Here is a 14,324-nt window from a genome sequence, read left to right as displayed (position 1 = left end):
TTGTGCTGTGTGGCTGGTCAGCTCAGACATATGGGGCCAGATTACCAGCTGCTGGGACTCAGCGTGGCCCCGCTGATGGATGGGGCAGGCTGTGATGGATTGGAGCTGCAGCACGGGGCATTCCTGGGATGGGTTTTGTAATGTATGACCTCCTACACAGGTGAAACCCACCTGTGAAACAAGCTGCCTTTGGGTACCCTGCTCCTGGAAACATTTGGGATTGTGTGAATAAACCCCGGTGTGAGCAGGTGTTTGCAAACAGGAGTTAAACGGCGACCAGAGGCAGCTGAGCTGAAAAACTTGCTCAGAAAACTGTGTGGTTTTGTTCCTGTGACACCCCAAATAATTTCTTGGTTGGTTCTTTCACTGCCTCAGCTGAGATGCAGAACATATTCTTGACTCCAGCTCCTGCAAAAGCTTCAGTGGAGAAAACAATATTATGAAGCAGTTGTCCTAACATGTAAAACCTGAGTAATACCATAAACCATTGTTTACAGGGATTGGTGTGACAAGCATCAGTGATTCAAGTAAAGCTTTATAAAAACTGATGCTGGCAAAGGCCCCATGCTGTAGTGCCAGCTCGCAGTGAGCTCTGCAGAGGGGACAGTAAAGAGCTGGTAAAAAAGGGAACTTCACCAACTTTTCCATGTTTTTATTCAGAGCTGTGTGGGCAGGAGCAGCTACGTACAGCAAAAATGTGTTGTGTGTCTGCCTTCAGGTGAATGAGCTCTGGAGAGATTTCAGATTTCTTGCCCAGTTCAGACCCTTACAGAGGTGTTAGTGTGTGAGGTCTGAATCTCTGTGTAACAGGGCATCTGCCATCAGGGGTGCTAATTGGGAAAATGCTGCAGAGGTACCAGAATAGCAGAGAAAATTGACAAGAGAGAGAAGATTTCCTCCTTCCCTTCCCTTCCCTTCCCTTCCCTTCCCTTCCCTTCCCTTCCCTTCCCTTCCCTTCCCTTCCCTTCCCTTCCCTTCCCTTCCCTTCCCTTCCCTTCCCTTCCCTTCCCTTCCCTTCCCTTCCCAAACCTTCCCAAACCTTCCCTTCCCTTCCCAAACCTTCCCAAACCTTCCCAAACCTTCCCTTCCCAAACCTTCCCAAACCTTCCCTTCCCTTCCCAAACCTTCCCAAACCTTCCCTTCCCAAACCTTCCCAAACCTTCCCTTCCCAAACCTTCCCTTCCCAAACCTTCCCTTCCCTTCCCAAACCTTCCCTTCCCAAACCTTCCCTTCCCAAACCTTCCCTTCCCAAACCTTCCCTCCCTTCCAGCACTAGCACTGCAATTTCAGGCTGATCCCTAGATTTCTCAGTTCCTGCATTGTGCCGATCTCCAGCAGCACCTTCAATCTGTGACAAATGCCAGCAAACATGAGGCCACCTTAACCCAAGATAGAGGTCATAAATTCAGAAGACCTGAAGGTGGAGGATTTCTGTTGGTTTTGATTGTTCCCCATCCCCTCTCTGCCTCTTTCCCCAACATCTGGCTGAGGGGTTATAGCTGGTGATAACACAGGAGGTGAGACTTTGAGGACTTTTGGAAACTTAATCCATGGATCTCAAAATGCTTTTTGGGTGCTGACTGGCACAACTGGTTTCCCAGCAAAGTGCAAGACTGGGGAAAAGGAAATCGCTTTAAACTGGCAGAGAGCAGAATTAGACTTGACATTAGGAAGGAATTGTTGGCTGTGAGGGTGGGGAGGCCCTGGCACAGGGTGCCCAGAGCAGCTGTGGCTGCCCCTGGATCCCTGGGAGTGTCCAAGGCCAGGCTGAGTGGGTTTGGAGCACCTGGGACAGTGTCCCAGAGGGTGGCACTGGATGATCTTTAAGGTCTCTTCCAACCCAGGCCGTTCTGTGAGTACATTAAAAAAAAAAAGGACACTGAACCAGCACATATTTGGGGTTTAACCACGAAGTCTGGCATTTCCCAGCCACTAGAGATTTATGGGTTCAAATGAAAGGAATGGAGTATAGATTTTTAGAAGTCTTTCTGTATTGCTTTATCCATCATATATTGTCTTAAAGACATCCAAACCTACTGGCAGCCAGCTCTGCAAGACTGCCATGCCTAATGTTGGGGGCAAGGAACATGATCTAGATGAGAGCAAAAGTCCCTGGATTTTGTTTTCTGCATCTGTCTAGTGCTTCAGGGCACCCAGAGTTAATGAAACCACATAAAAATTAAACAGCTTTAAACAAACTTCCCTGTAAAAAAGTTTCTTTTATTTTTCTTTGTAAAGTTTGGATGTGGACCTCTTTTGTCTTGTGTTGTATTTTCCTTAGATAGTGAATCAACGGGGCTTGAAAAGAACTGGATCTGTAGACCTGTCAGCAGAATCTGTGAAAGAGACTCTCTGGGAATCCCATCCACCTCTCCACTTGCAGGTAAAAAGACGAGGAAAATAACACATCAAAACCATATTCTTTAAATATTTCATAGGTAACGTCCAATGTTCCAGCTCTCTCAAGAATGCCAGAGAGTGGTACTTCCTTTAGTGTTTTATATATGATACTTTAAAAACATCTGAAGGAAGTTTATACCTTGCATGAGCTACCTATAGCAAACCATCTCACAGTCCATGTGTGATTCTGTTTTCTTGAAGGCAGAGGAAGATAAAGCTGGAGCCTCTCTTGGAACACCTGATCTTGATTTTCACAGAGCAGAGCTGTTCTTGGGCTTGTGTTTAGGACTGAGATATATTCCAGTGGCAAAACCATGACCAAATCTCGGATGAATCTGTGATTTACAAGAACTGATCGAGCAAACAAATATCCTAAGCCTTCAGGAGGTAGAGTAGATTGAAAATGAATTGGATGTAAGGTTAATGACTTGGCAAAAAACCCAAATGTCACCTAGGAAGGCTGGCATCATGCCTCTGGTGTAATTATAAGTCCATAGTGATTGTGCATGTGAATGGCTGAAGCTAAACACTAGTCTGAAATACAGGATTCCTTACTCAAGAACTGGTAGAGAACAGAAAAGCATAACCCTGCATTTTTAGCTAAATTGGCAGCATAAATCCAGATTAAATCTTTCTGTATTTCTTAATTAACTGCGAAGTTGCTTTATGCAAATAGAGTTTGATGTACATATTTGTGTGTGATTGGCACAGAGATCAACCGTGTCAACTTTAAGTAAACACGAGCTTACAAACTCAAACAGCAAGATGTTTGCCCAGCAAGACAGCATCACTCTTGCAAACAGAAAGTCATTTCTTCGTCTTTGCCCAGAAAATCTTGTTTTCTGAGTGCCTTCCTTCCCTAGGAGCCCTGCAGAGTCAGGTCTCACTGCACCAAACAATTCTGTATGGATGCAATCAAGTGTATTGTGAAATATCTCAGTTTTGCTTACTGCTACAAAGATCCCTGCAAGGTAAAGCCTTTGAGACCTGGCAGCCTCAGACAAAAAACAAACTATTGCAATTGTTACTCAGTTAGTAGACAAGATTTGCTCCAGAGTAAACCTTGACCTTCTTACTTCCATTATTTGAATTAACCTGATGTGTCTGGGAGATGCTGGAGAGACACCAATGCAGCTCCATTGTCCATCCCATGGATGGTACAAGTGAATTAAAGTTGTATTTTCCTTTTTTCACTATAAAACCTTGGGGGGTGTTGGTCAGTGCATGGCTGAACGTGTCTCTGGAATACTCTTTTTTCCTGAAGAAGGTACAAAGGGTGAGATCTGGTTTCTGAGATGGCCCAGCACATGCAGGACAGGAGGGGTGAGGGTGCCAGAGCTTCAGGGCTCTGCAGGGACACCCATGTGGGCTTTGGGTGGCTTGGAGCAGCTCCCCAGCCCACAGGGGACAAAGGAAACACCCCAGAGCAGCAGCAGTACAGCTAATTAAGGTGTTAATTTTCCTTGTACTTGTGCCTAGACCACAGTAGCTGCTTGGAGAAAGCAAGAATTGGCAAAGGCTTTCAGTCACCCAAGGCTCTGATAAGATCCCAGCTCAGACTACTGAAGAAGTGGATGATGCAGGGAGTGTTAAAAAAGGTGCAAAGAGTTCCTGCCAAACACCTTTAATCATTCCATGCTCTCTGTTCTCACTCAAACTGTTTCCATGCTGACACGCTGGGTCAGGAGCCCGGCTGGGGATTTCTGTGGACAGACATCACAGCTCCACGCAGAGCGTGACTCACCTTGAAATAGAATCTTAGAAACAGGATTTCTCAGGAATTGTTTTGTCCTGTCCAGGCTCTGGCAGGCTGCAACACAAGATGATCACTGCTGTGGGGAGCTGGTCTGCTTTGGAAGGGCCGAGGAGATGAGAGTGTGCAGTGTTTTATGGATGGATTTTCTCCTTTGTGTCTGACTTCCAAGCCTGCCCATACATCCCTTTGGAGAAAGGCTTGCAGGAGTGGAGCAGCCAGGAAGGAGGTGAAGGATCACTGTCTGCTGAAGCTCTTTCAGCTTTCTTTCTAAAACCCCGAGGGAGGCAGAGGGGAAGGTGATGTGAGATCAAAAGCAATAATGGAGGAGCATTTGCAGGGGTGATATTTTAAAAGATGAATTGTTTGGCTAGAGATCTTTTTTTTTTTTTCCCTAATATCCAGCTGCTGAACTGAAATCTAACTGCACCTGGTCAGTACAGAGGACTGCAAACCTACAGTCCAGACACTCCAGACATTTCTTGCTTTTTCTTTTATTACCCTATCCAGAGCAGGAATGCTCCCCATAAACAAGTACACCCTTGCCAGCCTCTCACACACATAAACCTCTTTATAGATTTAAGAATACAGCATCTAAGAGCTTTAAGACACTATTGCTTCAGAAGGAAGGGAAAGCTGCCATCTGTCTCTTCCCTGCTTCTCACTCCGAGCAGCAGGAGAATACTTTTTTCTGACCCAGCTCTTCCCATCTTTTACCCCCTAAAGCATTAGTTAGAATTAAATGTCAGTGCGTTATTCCCATGGGAAAAATAAGGTAATTTATTTACATGCCTGTGTAGTGGAACAGCATGTGAGGGAAGGCAGCTAAGGGAGGGAGTGCACAGTCATGTCCCTGAAAGAATAGGCTGCTTATTGAGCACCGAAAGGGAGTAAAATAAAAATCTGTGTTCCCCTTTACACGAAGCTTTGGGGAGGTGAAGTATTTGATGTTTAAGAGTCGTTTTGTCAGCTGGCTGGCAATGTGTTAAAGATGCTGAAATGCAGAGAGCAGAGCTGTGGTGACTCTTCCCCGAATCAAATGGCGTGGCAGGGAGAAAAGATGCAATTCTGAGGCTTTGAAATCAACAGAGCTGTGACAGCAGAGGCTGTGGTTTCACCTGTAGCTGAGAGCAACACACACCATGTGCAGAATGCAGTGTATCTTTGTAAAAAAATCCCAGTTGCAGCAGTCTAACCCAGCCAAGGAGGGGTACTGCACTTCTGGGGCTGTTCCCACAGAACAGGGGATCATATTCATTCCTGTGCTTCTTTTGAGTTAGAGACTCTTGTAGTTACACAATAAAGACTTTTATTACTGTGAAAATCGAACACCTTTACAAAAACAGGATTTCCACTGGACCAAGAGAGGTGAAATTCAAGAGGGCAAAACAGCTGAGTTTGCCTCATGAACTCTGTCATAGGGTTTTATCCTGGCTTTTGCAACTGCACCAATGGCTTTTCTGATTGTAGGATCATTCTTTTGGGGTAATTCTTACCTGTGGTGTCAGAGACAACCACACCTAGGCCTTTGGCAATTCCCACCTCGGGCTTTACCCTCTAAATATCAAAAACTGTCCTTTCAAAACAAAATATGTAAGGGGAGATCAAGGGGTAAAGGCTGTCTCTTGTGTCCTTTGAAACGGCAATAGAGGTAATTGTATGGATGAGAATGATCTTTAAATTCAGGATCTTGGTGGGTTTGAATTTAATATAAACAAGCAGCAAACTTGGGCTTGCTGAGAGCTGCCAGTATTCTCTGGGTGCACGGAAAGGACAGGAATTGTTCTTTTCATACATCGTTTACAAGTAACTGCAGTGACTCCACAAAGTCGGTACAACTCCCTAACACAAAGCAGAAAAAAGTACAAAGGAAAGAACAGGCCATTTTGTTGCTGGTTTTTAAATAGAAGTTCTCTGTAGGCAGAGTTCAGCTGCATCGAGTGGAATCAAAGGGCCGATACGGAGGAATTTTTTTTTTTCACCTTCTGGAATTTGAATGTCTGGCTTTAGTGTCAATTATCAGCACTCTTTATTTACTGAACAATGCCTCGTATGAAGATAGCATGGTAATTTGATATTTGCTTATGAAAAGCCCTTTTCTAAAGCGGTGGTACTGCAATTTTCAGCAGTTTTCACAGGGACCTTTTGCCAGAACTTCAAAGAACTCTGTTCTTGAACAAACAGCCATTTGGAATAGACCTGTGTTTTCTATAAACTAGAGAGAGGAGATTTTCACTGGGAGGTGAAAATTAGCGAAGCAAATCTCCAGACCTTTTGTGCACAGTCCAAGCACCACAGCTTCCCCCTTATTCCCCCTTCTCACATGCCAGAGCCACATTTTCCTCAGCAGCCAGCCTCAAAACGCTGTCCTTCCTGCAGCTCAGAAATTATTTTCAGATCAGACCGAAAGCTGGTTTTCACACCTATCCTCACTGTTTATTTGCTGGAGTGATGACAGGTCCATCCACTTAGGGAGTAAAAATGTGGTTACTCCTTCCACGTGAGACAGCATCCACGCTGCCGTGTCCTGCTGCATGGGAGGGCTCCAGCTCTTCTCCCAGATATCTCCATTATCCCTTTGGGATGTGGCATTGCAGGTGGACAGGAAAGCAGAGGAGAGAGCCTCTTATCTTTCCCAAAAGTGCCCCAAGTTTGATGCACCCTGGTGGAGAAGGATCAGTGAGCAGAACTCTGTCCCAGGGGCTGAGGCCATGGGCCAAGGAGGGGAACAGAGTTTTGGGAGGGACCAGGAACAGAGCTGAGCAAGGGGGAGATAAAAGGGATCATGCAGAAGAGAGAATAATGGGAGAATGAGGCGTGCAAAACTCTTACGTGATACAGCAGAGGAGGGTTTAGGAAAATAAAATCCTTTGTGCTCGTTAAGATTTTTGTAAATCCCAGTCTGCTGGAACATGGGATCGTCCTTCAGACAGCAGAGTGGCTGGCAGAGGAGGAGGTGCTTAGGAAAGTATCTTTTTACATTAATTCCTTGGATGGAAAGAAACTTGCTTGCAAAGGTGTATTTTTAAAGATCTTCTTACAGACCTTATCAGCCAGAGCTCTCTCTACAAGATGTGGGAGCTGTAAGGATTTTTAATACTTTGTACCCCGAGATTCATTGTGAAGTGCCCACCAAGAGTTTAAGAATCATTTATCCACCTTTCACCGTGTTGTTCTTCTGTTCTGCTGTCCTGGTAAAACTGTCTCTCTTTTAACAAAGTGTTGTTTTCTTTCTCCCTGTGCAGCTGGGTGAGCTGGGGCAATCCCATGCTGTGTGTCACAGGTCACAGCCCGGGTGAGTCCCCCCCTGCCACCTCTGCCCCTGGACACCTCTCCTCTTTCCCTGACACTTTGGCACATAAGTGCTAATCAGGGTTGCCTGGGATGTTCACACATGAGGTTATTATGCAGCTGATATTAACAATCATCATAAAAATCAGCCTGGCCCTGGCAGTCAAGTGGTGCTAAACTGCCCGTGATGGGCTGAATTCAAGGCCACATCATTTCTGTTCTGAGTATCTGAGAAATTTAAGGCTGGCTGTATTAAAACCTTAACTTTGCACGCCACTGAAATTGGAACAAGCTGCTCAGGCAACCCTGACCCTGTGGTTTTCCAGATTTTCTGGTTTCATCTTAGTTAAAGCTTTATTGCTACAGCCCATCAGTGTGAGGTATATCTAAGCTCCCTGCATATCAAAAAGGATCTGCACAAATTGCCAAGGAAAGAAGCGTTCAAGGGGCAGGCTTTAAAAGGCATTTAGATGGTAGAGGGGCACACCAAGGGAAGAAATGATCAGAGGAATTACAAACTGACACATGTTTTGGAATTCTTGGTCTTAAAATTCTGCCCGAAGCTCCTTAATTACGGAACAGGTCCACAAGGAAAACTGTAACCTATTTCCCTTTGTTCAACTCTTTCTGGTTGGAAGGATTTATTAAGCCAATGTCAATATTCTTCCCATCAATTTTGGAATGTCTGACTCTTTGTTGAAACAAGCTATTAGCAGCAATAAAAAGACACAGGACTAGAATAATTTGTCTGGAGTTCTCTCGTGTGAAATATTCACAGTAGTGTGAAGAAGCCAGCAAGTAATATTATATTCTCAGCTTACTTGGGCTCATAGGTGGCAGCAAAATCAATTAACTACTTTTATCCATAGGAATTTATTGACTTACGCCCATTTTAGAAAGAAATGCAACTTTCAGTCTGTAAAGTTACAAAATGCTGGTCTCACCCAGGTTTGTGATGTGCTGCAAGATGTTCTTCCCTCACCAACCACCCTGGCTGCACCTGGTTATTCTTTCCCACGGTGCAGATCCTCCACCAGTGCTGCAAATCCTCCTTCCTCCAGCGAGCTGCTCATCTGAGCTCTCATTTGAATTTTCTCAAACCCCTGGTTGGCACTGCTACTCACCTCTGAATACTTTCTCACAAAACTCAAGTCAGCAAGAGTTGCAATGACTGGTATGAATCTCGTAATAGCAGGGGCAGTGGAGAATGTGTGTTTTTGCAGATAAGACGCCCCACACTCCTCACTTGACTCAGCACCATCCCTGCTCTGAGCCTGGCACTGGGCCAGAGAAGAACGTGGGAGAAAAAGGCCAAGCTCTCGGAGCAGGTAGATCAGTACACATAAATTTAGGCAATCATTTCAGTGGGAGCTCAGCTAAACAAGCTGCCCCTTACCTTTTGTTCATTTATAGATGTTTATGTTGCTAATTAAGCTGTAGGTTCCGGTCTGCGAAGTAATGAAGCTCTTCCACCTGCTGATATCAAAATATCTGACTGTTTGCTGATACTTTAAATAAAAGGAGGTAGGAGAGATGCTGTAGTAATTGACTGGTTGCCTGCAAGAGTTATTTCAGGGTGAGTGCTGGAGAGGCTGCACTGGTTTAGAAATTCAGAAAGAAATCATTTTTCCAGAGGCTGGTGACTGGAATGCTTTATTCCAGAACGTTTTACTGTGAAGCCTTGGTGGCTGGTGGTGCTCCTCACTCTAGGTGTGGTATGTTCTGAGCCTACAGCTGGGCATTCATGAGGGAGCAGATTGTGTGTGTCTCTCCTGCATAGTCTAATTAAAATAACTTGCATACATATGTCAGTGTTCCCACTGAGTCTTATGGTATTTAGTTAACTGGGTTGCATTTTGTTGAACATAGACTGGGATAGGTTTCTGTTTCTAAGCTTTCGTGCCTTACAAACTTTTAATTGAATACATAATGAGTGTTGTATTTAGGTAATTGTTTGAACCCTATGGCAGTGACAAACTGAGACGCAGCACGCTCTGCTGTTCTGCTTTGTATTTAAATATTGCTGTTTGAGTGTTTTGAAGACCTCAAGCTATATTTTGGGCTGCATATTCTGATCCTGGACTGCACCTGAGTGGAAATATCTGAGGATGAGTGCAGGCTTACAGAGGAAGCTGGCAGTGCTGCTCACAGCTCCTGTCCTTTTTTCCTCCCTCAGACTCTGACCCTGAACCAAAACCATCCTCACAGGGCACTTGAGCACCTAACCAGGAGTGGTAAAACCCAGGTGCTGAGCACTTGCTGTGAAGTTTCTCGAGGGTAAGACAATCAACCTGGATCTGCTGGCCAAATCCCAGCCTCTGCATTTAGCTGCTTCCTTCAGTTCCCCTGGTAGTTTCATTGTCATGATTTTCCCCCTCCCTCAACTCTGCTGCTGCCTGGTGACATTTCCTTGCTTACTTCAGCAGAAGTCACAGATTCTCCAGCTCTGGTTTTAACTCAGCCTGCATTTTGGAAAAACCACATTGCTGCTGAAAGATGCTCACGTTACATTAATCACATGTTAGGTTAGAATCTGGATCAACATATAGGAATGAAATATTATATTTGCATTTCTGGAAAGATAATGCAGCTTTTTTGCTAAGGACTAAATCCAATTGGGAGCTGCCATGTCAAAGTATCTGAAATGAATGGGCTGTTTACAAAGCAAGTTATTCAAGTGCCGTGTAATAAAAAGAATTAACATATCCTTGTAAAAGAAGGATTTCAGCAGGGTTGATATGGTCTGTATCTACTGCTTGAAAGTAGATGAAACAACACAGCAAAAATAGGAGTGATACAAAGGTGCCCACTCAGTGATTCTGAGGGTGAAAGGACGTTACAAGTGTGGAGAAATCAGTACCACAACTCTGATAGGTTAACAGGGGTTCCAGAAAGGTGATGGAGCTTTTTCTGAGTAGGTCACCTGGTTCAAATCCAGACCACAAGGAAGGTTCTACCCTGATATAAATTTCTTATTTAACACCATCGATCTTGGTTAGTAGAATTTGGCCCTGTCTCAGTGATGACTTAAACTCGTTGTGCACCAGTAGAAGAGTCGTGAGAGGATACAATATCTATCCAATTTTTGCTTATTTTCATAGTCACAAACCAATTAAAAACTAATTATTTTTCATAGTCCCCCATCCAAAGAGCTTTTACTTGGATGAAAGGAACTGCTTTTTCAGTTGTTAACTTTTAGAGTCAAATACCTATTTCATGGCTTGGGAAAAGTATGAACTTACTGGATTATTGAAGGCCTGCCTAGACTTTTCTGAAAGCTGCTGCTCCTTCGAGCTGCTTCAAGGAAGAGAGTGTCTGCATCAGGAAGCTCTACAGCACTTTTGCCAGCTGCTTCTGGCTCTCATCACTCATGCTTTGGGTTGTGCCCAGAAACAGAAGATTGAATTTTCCTTAAAGATATCAGAAAGTTTGGTTTGCTACTAAGCTCCTTGTTCAGACTAGAAACTGAGTGGTCAAAAGGAAATTTTATGATTCACAATCTGTTCTGAATAGGGATGTATTTGAATGCAGGATTGAATTTTGGGATCTCGGAGGGGAGAACAAGAAACAGGAAGGAATGAAGGAGAGTGAGATGTGTCATATCCAGGACTGTAGCCAAGTATTCTGCACCACCAGTATAAATAGCTGAGACTGTGCTGTAGCATTAATCTCTGGGCCAGCTATTTAACACATTGAGACTGAGGAATCTTGGATTCCAACAATCTCCTGAGTTGGAAGGAAGACATGAGGATCCATCACTCCAGCTCCTGGCTCTGCACAGGACCACCCTGAGAATGCCACCATGTGCCTCAGAGTGTTGTCCAAGTCTTCTCCTTTATCCTGCTTTTCTCAGCCTTTACCCAAATCTCCTCAGCCTTTATAAATAGAAACTCTCCACCCCAAGACTAATACCTCTATTGTTTATGTCTGCTAGAGAGTTAGAAAAGTCAGGCTGAATTTAGTCTAAACTGAAGTTTACAAGCCAGGCTGAATTTAGTTCAGCCTTAAAATTACTTAAAAGCTTGGTCTAGTTACGGCAATTTTTTTTTTCCCCAAGCAATGCATTCCTTTGGCATGTAAAAACGAGCTGCAGCAAAGCTGCCACTGGAGCACAATGCAGGAAATAGACCTTAATCAATATTTCAATCAGCCACCTCTGGGTGACTGAGAATTGCTAGTTAGAGGATCTCCCAGGTAAATAAAAACCTACTTGTTCTCCTTTCTTGAAGGAGCAGCTGTCAGGAAGTTTACTTCTTTTGGAATTTCTTTACTTACATAATCAATAGCATCCTTTAAAAAAAAAAAAAAAAACACAACTAAGTAGTCAGTGAATTCAGTCCCAGCTTTCCAAAAGCCCAGAGTCCTGTTTAATTTTGAGTGCTAAAGGCAGTGCTGGAGCTGGTATTAAATGAGTACAACCCCATCAATTATCACGGGGCTGAGCTGAGTGATCCACACCATGAGATAATCACACCCACACTTTCGCACAGAAGATTGGTTTGAGCATTTTCGTCCTCTTGCTTCTTTCAGCAAATCTCATCTGAAGGAAACAAGGAGCTGGGTTCCCTGACACTGCCTCTGCCCTGCCCTCATGGCTGGAGCTCAGGTTGCTGTGTCTGAGTGCAGAACCTGCTGGTGGATGGATGTGGCACTGGCCATCACCTGCCTGGGAGCACTGGGGGATAACTGCAGCCTGCATCCCCCTCTCAGCAGGCAGGGAGCACTGGGTTTTGGAAAACCACACTGCTGCTGAAAGATGCTCACATTACCTTAATCATATGCTAGGTTAGAATCCGGATCAATATATAGGAATGGAATAATATATTTACATTTCTGGAAAGATAACACAGCTTTTTGCTAACTACTTAAATCCAGTTGGGAACTAACAGGTCAAAGTATCTGAAATGAATGGGCTATTCTACACTATTCTATTCTGTTCTGTTCTGTTCTACAGTATTCTATTCTACACTATTCTGTTCTATTCTATTCTATTCTATTCTATTCTATTCTATTCTATTCTATTCTATTCTATTCTATTCTATTCTATTCCATTCCATTCCATTCCATTCCATTCCATTCCATTCCATTTTACTACATTATTCTACTACACAAAGTAAGTAACAGTAAGCACAAAAAATACTTACCGTAATAGTAAACAGTAAAATAGTAAATAGTAAAATAGTTACTGCAATAGTAAAAAATACTTAACTGCACTTAGAAAGCGGTGAGTAACTGCAGCCTGCATCCCCCTGTCACCAGCCCCCGTGGTGTGATGCGGGAGCTGCTGAGGCTGCCCTGGGAGCCCGGGAGTGCCCTCACTCCGCCCTCTTTCATTTACTGAATCACTCTCCTTCTCAGCTCCAGCACAGAGTTGAGCACCAAACTTAATAGGATCGTTTGCTACCGTGGCTTTCTTTCCTGCAAGAGGAATTGACTGGCTTGTCCTCTGCAATGTGGCGAGCAGTAATTCCAGGCAGGCTGCGGTTCCCTCCCTGCGGGACCCCGCTGTGCCCAGACCCTGGGGTCAGAGCTGCCCGGGCTGGACACAGTGGGATGGCTGTGCCATGCTGGAGATGTGTCTCAGCACGGGGACTGGTCTTATTTCCTTCCAGAAAGGTCGTGTTGGCCTCTTTGCAGGCAGTGGTGAGAAACACAGGGACACTGGGGATGGGTGAGGGCTGTGGGCAGGGGTTACCCACACATCCCACGGATGGCCAACACCAACTTCACATTTGTGCTGGAGGTTTGGGCACAAATGGGACAGGGCCACTGTGAGATTCCTTGAGCCTTTATTGCAGCATCAGCCTCATGACAGGGTTTGAGACAACTGGAAGATGGCAACAGCTCACATCTGCCAGCAGCAGCCAAAGGTCTCTTTGTTCCAGGGCATTTTAAAAGTTTCCAGCCAATAGCACATTGCTAAAGCTCACAGACAATTGTTCTACCAGTCACTGAGAGCACACACACACCTGCTTCAAACAGTGCTGGCTGTTTGCTTTCTATTAACAGTACACAATATTCCATTATTAACAAAGGTTAATAATAATAAAACTTCTACTGTCTTGCTAAGCAGATTTCTGTGCAGTCTTCAGGTCTGTCGTGGCCAAACCTAAAACTCAAACTATTCTTTCACGTCCTTGCTGTACTATTGTTACTTTTCCTACTTTGAAGCTTTGCAGGTGCAGCTAATTCCAAGTCCTTCAGCTCTTTCTGTTTCTGAGCCCTGCTTCCACAGCTCTCTGAAATCCTCCTTACCTTTAATATTCCCCACACCCTGACAGCAAAGCTGTGAGCACCCCGTGGGGCTCGAGGTGATGATGAGGAAACCATCCCAGCCCAGCTTTGTGCAGGGGGTGTCAGCCTTGGGAAGGGGGAGAGGTGTCACAGCTCTGCAAAGCCACATCTCTCATGACCCTTCCTTCCCCAGGGCAGCCAAAAGTGGCACCTGGGGGTCAGAGAGGGGCTGGGGGAGTTTGTGCTCTGCTGTGCCAGGGCTGGAGCAAAGCTCAGGGCTCAGCCTGCTCCTGAAAAAAGATGGAGTGCACGTGGAACAGGGAAGGTCATCAGGAGAGGACTGGAAGAGAGGGAGAAATTTGTTTGCTCCACTACCAAGAAGAAAAAGGCCTGTAGAGAGGAGAAATAAAAGTCTGTTTGCTCTGGTGCAACTAATAGGCACCAGGGGGTTTTCCAGCTCTTTGCTCCACACTGAGTTTTGCCATTATAAGCTTATTTAAATGCCTAAAACATAAAAAGCTTTAATTTCTTCTGGCCAGGTGGTATGTAAAGCTTTCCTTGCAGGTTTCTCTGTCCTCTCTGAGGCCGGCAGAGATGCCATCCTTCACATCCTGGATTTATGCTGTTAAGATCAACCTGAACTGAC

This window comes from Sylvia atricapilla, chromosome Z (genome assembly GCF_009819655.1).
Source record: "Sylvia atricapilla isolate bSylAtr1 chromosome Z, bSylAtr1.pri, whole genome shotgun sequence".
In the NCBI taxonomy this organism is placed as follows: Eukaryota; Metazoa; Chordata; class Aves; order Passeriformes; family Sylviidae; genus Sylvia; species Sylvia atricapilla.
The sequence above is the reverse complement of the archived record's forward strand: the minus strand, read 5'-3'. Positions refer to the sequence as shown.